General features: G+C 41.9%; 1 long non-coding RNA gene across 1 annotated transcript; it reads right to left on the reverse strand.

Moving 5' to 3' along the window:
• Positions 1–294: 294 nt before the first annotated feature.
• LOC145790196 (uncharacterized) lies at positions 295–769 on the reverse strand. Its single transcript, XR_014328859.1, has 2 exons — positions 623–769; positions 295–518 (listed from the first exon to the last, which is right to left on the reverse strand). It is a non-coding gene; the product is annotated as an uncharacterized LOC145790196 (long non-coding RNA).
• Positions 770–8,071: the final 7,302 nt, after the last annotated feature.

The following is an 8,071-nucleotide window of genomic DNA, read 5'->3' on the forward strand; positions in this document are numbered from 1 at the left end:
CTCAAGATGATTGTCAGAAATATCAATTGAAATGGCATGGGGATTAGGATATGATGGAAGTAGGAAAGGCCCCATGAAGGAGCAATTTATTAGATGAAAAACTTCCAATCGCGTATTGTTTTCTAACAACCAAGCTGGAAATGTTCTGACCGAGTTGTGTGATAGATCAATTATTCTGTTTGATAAATTGAAAAATTTCAGTTGGAACTTAGGAATCCATGTTTGAAACTCAATTTGATCACTCAATTTGTTGTTGTCACCTAAAAATACTTTAAGCTTTGAATGGTTACAAAATGAAATAAATGAGACTGGGATTTCAGAATGGTTGTATGAAAGGATAAGATATTCAAGTGTTGTGAGATTACTAAGGGGAGATGAAGTAAGATTTCCAATGAACTGATTAAAAGAGAGGTCCAATATTCGAATTGATGTTAAGTCTCCCAAACATGTGGGAAGCATTCCAGTAAAACCATTCTCACTGAGATCTAACTCTTGGAGGTTAGAAAGTTCACACCAACCTGTGAAATAAAAGAAGTGATGCATAGCTCAAACATTTTATTTGCACGGAGGCACATTCATCATAACACAATTAATACATGGAATATGATCAAATTGTGAATACCTTGGTTAGGTAGGCTTCCATTAAGGCTAATATTCCGCAATGTTAGCACCCTTAGGGAGGACATTACTCCAACATTATGAAGAAAGATCTTGTCAATGGATGAATAATCCAAATACAACTCTTGTAAGTGTTTCAATCCATCCAACCCTGAAAGATGTAGCTAAAGAATTATTCACTAAAAATTATGTGTCATGAAAATATGGTGATACCTTACGTGAAAGTCACAAAGAATCTGCAAATATCAAATCATTGTGACAAGGTGATGTATCATGGCCCAATACCACATGACCCAATACCTCAACCACGTAACAAAACACAACAAAAAAGGATATGGTACACACTTCTTATGATAAGAAAAAAAAAATTGAAATTTTACGATATTAGTTACAAGGATAAATTACATCAATGGTCCATACATTTTGTCCCTTGTATTATTTTGCTCCCTACAATTTCAATTGGCTCAAATTTGACTCTTAATTTTAGATTTTGTGTCAATTTGGTCTAATTGATAATACTGGTCGTGTTTTTGACAGAAAATTATCACTGAATTTGTTGAGATTAACTCACTGAGTTAATTAAGTTTATATTTTTGTCCTTAAAATTATGACACATCCCACTTATGTACGTATTGTACATAAAAAAATGTTAAAGGTTGTAATCAATTGGACCAAATTGAGATAAATTATAAATTCAGGGTCAAAATCGAGTTAATTGAAATTACATGAACCAAAATGACATAAGAACCAAAATACAAGGACTACCATTGCAATTTACCCTAGTTACATACTATTGTGGTTATGTTAAAAAGGGGTGCACTCACTACTAGAAAAAGGGGCATTTGACACGGAACAATTTGCGACGGTTTAAGTGTAGTCAAGAATTTTATTGTTTTTACCATAGAAAAAGTTAGCCCGTGAAAAAAAGTAAGGTTATATGCGATGGAAAGTTAAACGTGGCAAAATTTTTCTGGTTAAATTTTTTTTTTCTTTTTTGCGACGCTCTTTTGGCAATCCGTCGCAAAATTTTATTTTTTTTCTCTTTCATTCGCGATGGGCCTTAATATCATCGCAAATAGTAATTCCTAAATTCACGCCAAAACTCCCTCCCACTCTCCCTCTTTCCCAATATTCCCAAATTCTCTATTATCTCTTCGGATAAAAAAAAACCTTCAATATTGTACCCTAATCTCTCTGCTCTCTCCCTCCCTCTTACCCAGTCGTCACTCTAGCAGTAACAACATCATCTACGTTCCTCTCGCTCTTGCTCGAGCAGAAGTTCCCTCTCACCCAGTTGTCACTCTATCTCTCGCTCTTGCTCGCGCAGCAGTAACAACAACGTCTGTAGTAGCGGCAACAACAACATCTGTAGCACCGTCTCTCTTGCAGCGGCAACAACAGCGTCACTAGTTCTCCCTCCGACATCCAGGTACAGCCTTCCTTTGCTTTCCTCTGCTCCCCTTTGGTCTTCTACCGTCTGTTTCTCTCTGCTCATCAGTTCATTGAAACTCTTTTGATAAAGAATAAAACAGTTCATCACAATAACAATCAAGAATTTCATCATTGATTTTGTGTTGGTGTGTGTTTGATTTATGAAAAAATTGGATGTGTGTATATATATATATATATTATACCTGTGATTCTTGATCAAACTCACAACTCAAACATGTGGTTAACCCCAATTTGTGTAGAATAGTGGGGTGTTTTCATTCGGGTGCACGACAATTCTGCGAAACAAAAAGGCTGAGTTGCGTTAATTCAATGATGAGTTCACAAATTAATTCAAAAACTGTGACATTTGATTCTAATTTGATAAACTAAACTAAAACTAAAATTAAATTAAACAAAATTAAAGTGTTATTCAAGGGTTGAAAGGAATCTGGGGCTTTAAACCTTCCCTAATTTTGTATGACCTACATTAGCTTTGAGAATCAATTAATTAATAGAGTGCCGCTATGTAGCTCGAAATGTGATGGCTCGAATTTAGTTTTGTACTCAACTTGCTGGTACTGTGCAATACACCCACGCTTTTCATTTCAAAAACAAACCAAAAAAGAAAGAATAGAGCAAAGAGTAGAGAGAGAGAAGCACCGTGTCTTCGTAAAACCCAGCAGAACCATCTCTGTGTTCCACCACTACTGCTATTTTATAGCGATCCTGGTTTTTCCTCTCTTTATTTATTGTATTCCAGACTCGGTTCCGTGGATGTGTTGTTGTCTCATTCTCATTTCCATCCTTTACTCTTTGTATTTGAGTCTTGGGTTGTGTTGGGCAGGTTTGAAACAGGTTGGTTGTGCTTTGAGACCAAAAGTTAATGCCTAGAATTTGGCCTTCACGCTCGAGCGGGCCCTTGTTGTTGCTTCTCCGCTCGAGCGGGCGTTTTGACGCTCGAGCATGAATTTCCATCTCCTAGTATTTTTCCTCTGCAGGTTTTTGTACGCTCGAGCGGGAGTTTTGACGCTCGAGCGTGACCCTTTGTTTTTGTTTCTCCGCTCGAGGGGGGAGTTTGACGATCGAGCGGGGACCATTGTCTGCAAAACTTCTGGAAGTGTGCAATCGACGCTCGAGCGTGAGTCTGTGTCTGGCACTCAAGCGGGGGTTTCCACGCTCGAGCGGGGCGACTTTTATATCAGTCCGAGTTTCACCTTTTTGGATCACTTTTTGATTTCCTTTCTCTCTCTTACTTTTTGAAAACCTCCATTGGAGAGCTTCTCTCTCTAAAACCTCACATTCTCTCTAAGAAATCATCTAGCCCTAGTGATCTCCCACCTTTGGACCTTTGTAAAAAGTGTTGACCTTGGTGTGGGCTATCTTTTGATCCAAAAATATCTTGATTTGGAGCACTTCGAGATTTCTATATCTTCTTCCTTTGAGCTCCGAATTTGAGGTAGGGATAACTACTCATTGTTATGATCTTTGGCTTAAATTTTTAGTCATTTTGATTTAATGTTGAGGTTGGGTGATTTTGAGTGTTAGGGTTTCAAAATGTATAAAGAGGGGTTTTGTATTTTGATGCCTATACATGTGTATGTGGGTCTAGAAATGGGATTATCGGTGTTGTTGTTGATATTTGACCCTTTGGGTCAAAGTTGAGAAAAAAGGGAGGAGATAGCCCCAATTTTTGTTATGAATTAATTTATATAATTAATTTGGGAATGTTATGGAATTATGAAATTGAGTTGGGAATAATGAAATTGGCTCATTATAAGATAGAATGGTGGAGTTGGATTCATTAATCACTCACCTTTGAAAATGTTGATAATTTATCTGTTGGTACATTTATTATCTGTTTAGAAATAACTGCTTTGGGCTATCGGAGGAGGATAGTCTTGATTGTTGTAGACACTGCATGATGATTAGGTGAACTAAAACTAATCAAGTGGTGTGTTTGAATACATGGGTGCCGGATCCCGCAGATGAAATTTCCGTAAAATGGCCATTCGAAAATGATTACACATGGGTGCCGAATCCCGCAGACGCAATTTCCGTAAAATGGCAATTCAAAATATCTATACATGGGGGCTGAATCCCGCGGATGAAATTTTCGTAAAATGGTAATCCGAAAACATCTATACATGGGTGCCGAGTCCCGTGGATGAAATTTCCGTAAAATGGCCATGAGAAAATAATTACATATGTGTGCCGAATCCCGTGGACGCAATTTCCGTGAAATGGTAGTTTGAAGTATTGTTGGCTTGAGATGTAGTCTCGCTTAAGTTGTTTGGCCAGGTTCTGAGCTGTGTTTATAAGTTGAGTTTGTTAAGTGAAGGATTATGGAACTGGATTGTACTATATGTTGGTCTATATGAGTTAAACATTTATCAAGTGCTAATGTTTTAGTTATTGCTCATATTATGTTTAGCATATCTCTATTGGGCATTGGCTCACCCTATATGGGACATCATTTTCAGGTACAGGTGTTATGCCACCTCCAAGGACGTAGCTTGGGAAGCTTGGGGCTGCCAGACTCTTTTTGTTGTTTTGTTGTATTACATGTATATCAAGCCAAGGGCTTATTTTGTGTAGAGTTAGTACTCTCTTTTTGTAACCAAGTGTTGACTTGGAAAGTTGTAAGCCTATAGGGCATTTACTTTTGTTGTCAACATGTAATACCTTTTGTAAGAATACTCTGATGATTGTAATATGAAATCTCTTCTATTTATCGTGAATGTATGTTATGATGGGTTTATTTTTGAGGGCGTTACAACTTGGTATCAAAGCGTACCGGATTCGAATACTTTGGGTACGCGGGAAGTGGTTAGTACCACAATGGGTTCGTCTCACTTATTAGAGACTTAGATGTAGTGTTATATGCTTATGTGATAACATGTTTATGTGACTATTTGGGTATGGGATTTAGTTTCTAGGATGTTGACTGGATCCTTGGATTTCTGTAAGTCTTGTTGGAAAAGCACTTGATCAATGCTGTTTCTAACCGGAACTCTAGGAACGGCTCGGGACTATCATTATCCGGAAATGAAATTCTTAGGTGCTTATGTGATTACGTGCTTACGTGGAGTGAATTACAGTTGTCCATTGCATTAGGACGCGAGTGTTATAGCTTCGGCACATTTGTGAATGTGCTAACGTTCTTCGTTACCTTTATTAGGATGTCAGGACGAGGACGAGGACGTGGAGGTAGACGTGGTAGGCGTGGTAGGCAGGAGATGCCTTTATCGGATGATATTTCGGCGCAGCAGGAGGGTGTTGGCCAGGCCAATGTGGCCGAGCCAGTGGGGCAGCAGGCCTTGGGTGCCTTAGCCCGCGAGATAGCAGGAGCTATGAGGGAATCCATAGGCATTCTCAGAGCAGAGAATCCAGTTCAGGCCTAGGTTATTGATGCAGGGCCTTCCTTTCTGAAGAGGGAGTTCTTCCGGTCTAATCCGGATGAGTTTGTTGGGGATCCTAAGGAGCCACTTAAGGCTGATAAGTGGTTGGAACAGATGACAAAGACGTTTGAGATGATAGGCATCGAAGACGGGGCATTGAAGGTGACTTTGGCATATTTCTAACTAAAGGGGGATACGGGTCAGTGGTGGAAGTTCACGAGGGGTCGTATTGGTGGTACATGGGAGGCTTTTGTAGATGCTTTCCAGGAGAAGTTCCTAGCCCCAACTGTCAGGGAGAAGCTGAGGGACCAGTTTTGTCAGCTCAAGCAGCTGAGTTTATCAGTGGCCGAGTTTGAGGCCGCATTTACTAGCTTATCCAGGTTCGCACCTGAGCTTGTGGCGTCTGAGGAACACCATTGCATCAAGTTCGAGAGAAAGTTGAGGCATGGCCTCAAGATGAGAGTTGGGGGTCCTATGATATGGGAGTATGGGCGTCTTGTGGATGCGCCGACCCATATGAAGTCTATGATGGAGGAGGAGGAGAGGATGAGGGGCTCCAAGAGGAGTCAGGAAGGCCAGGGGGATGGTAGAAGGCAGATGAGTTCTAACCCTCAGCAGTCCCAGAGTGCCTTGGTAAGATCTACCTTTCTAGTACTAGGTTCGGGTTCTGGGAGAGACAGCCAGGGAGACTTTACCTGTTTCAAGTGTGGTCAGCTGGGCCACAAGTCTCCAGCTTGCTCGCAGAGGGGAAGAGGTCAGGGAGCAGCTTATCTTCGGCTCGACCTCAGAGCCAGAGTCAGGACAGAGGCCAGTCATCCTCTTGTTACCAGTGTGGTCAGGCAGGGCACCTGAAGAGGTTCTGCCCACAGTTGGGTGGTACACCCGGTGCGTCTGGTTTGAGACAGACGTAGAGTTCGCAGCCTGCGCAGTCTGTTCAGGCCTCGAGGGCCAATCAAGGGGCTTCATCGTCTCAGTCCGTGCACCAGCCTTTTGCTCCGAGAGGTGAGCAAGTAGATCAGGGGCCTACAAGGCGTGTGCATGCTGTTATCGCGCAGGATCTAGTACCGGCTCCATCTGTTGTGAGAGGTACCTTTTTGTTTTGCAACTCGGTTGCCAATGTGTTGATTGATATGGGTGCATCACATTCCTTTATATCGGCTACATTTGCATCTGTTTTGGGGTTAGAGTTGGCGCAATTAGCATCTCCTATTTGTGTTGTATCACCTGTCGGGAGTGAGTTAATTTTGAAACAAGGGTGTAGGGGGTGCGATATAGAGGTCGCTGACCGCTGACTTCCATTTTCATTTGTAGTTATGGCTATATCGGGTGTTGATGTTATTTTGGGTATGGACTGGTTATCGTCATACCGGGCAGTTATTGATTGTTACCGCCAGAGGGTCACTGTATGTACCGTGAGCGGGGAGTGCTTCCATTTCTTGGGGGATCGGGTTGGTAGTGTGTTGCCACCGGTGTATGATCCGCGAGGGCAGAATGAGCTTAGTGGTCTTCTCGCTAGCCTTTTGAGTAGTGAATGTGATGAGACCGGGGTTGAGTTGCCGAGAGTGGTTTGTGAGTATTCGGATGTTTTTCCCGAGGATCTTGTTAGTTTGCCACTACATCGAGAGATAGAGTTCTCCATTGATTTGGTGTCTGGCACAACGCCGATTTCTATGGCACCTTACCGTTTTGCCCCAGTCGAGTTGAGTGAGTTGAAGATTCAACTCCAGGAGTTGCTAGATAAGGGTTTTATTCGCCCTAGTGTTTCGCCGTGGGGAGCACCGGTCCTCTTTGCTAAAAAGAAAGATGGTGCCTTGAGACTTTGTATCGACTACCGGAAGTTGAATCGGGCTACGGTTAAGAATAAGTACCTTATGCCCCGTATGGATGACTTGTTTGACCAGTTGAAAGGGTCCCGTTGTTTCTCTAAGATAGACTTGAGATCGGGTTACCATCAGTTGAGGGTCAGGGAGGAGGATATTCCGAAGACGGCATTCCGTACGCGGTATGGCCACTATGAGTTTCTGGTGATGCCATTGGGGCTCACCAATGCACTGGCAGTGTTTATGGATTTGATGAACTGGATATTCTGGGATTTTTTAGATCGTTTTGTAGTCATTTTTGTAGATGACATCTTTATTTATTCACCTTCAGAGGAGGAGCACGAGGAACACTTGAGAGTGGTGCTCGAGTTGCTTAGAGCCCATAGGCTGTATGCCAAGTTTGGGAAGTGTGAGTTCTGGCTAGGAGAGGTCAAGTTCTTAGTCCATGTGGTTTCCGGGGAAGAGGTGTTTGTTGATACATCCAAGATTGAGGTAGTACAAGATTGGGCACAGCCTAAGAGCGTTTTTGAGATCCGCAGTTTTCTGGGATTAGCTGGGTATTACCGCCAGTTTGTGAAAGATTTCTCTAGACTAGCTTCATCGTTGACTAGATTAACTCGGAAAGGGATTAAGTTTGTATGGAGTGAGACTTGTGAAAAGTCGTTCCAAGAGTTGAAAGTTAGATCGACCACCGCTCCTGTTTTGATTATTCTAGAGAGGGGTTTAGGTTATGCGGTTTATTGTGATGCCTCACGAGAGGGTTTGGGTTGTATGTTGATGCAAGAGGGGAAAGTGGTTGCCTAT

This window comes from Camellia sinensis, chromosome 5 (genome assembly GCF_055761805.1).
Source record: "Camellia sinensis isolate YWXY chromosome 5, ASM5576180v1, whole genome shotgun sequence".
In the NCBI taxonomy this organism is placed as follows: Eukaryota; Viridiplantae; Streptophyta; class Magnoliopsida; order Ericales; family Theaceae; genus Camellia; species Camellia sinensis.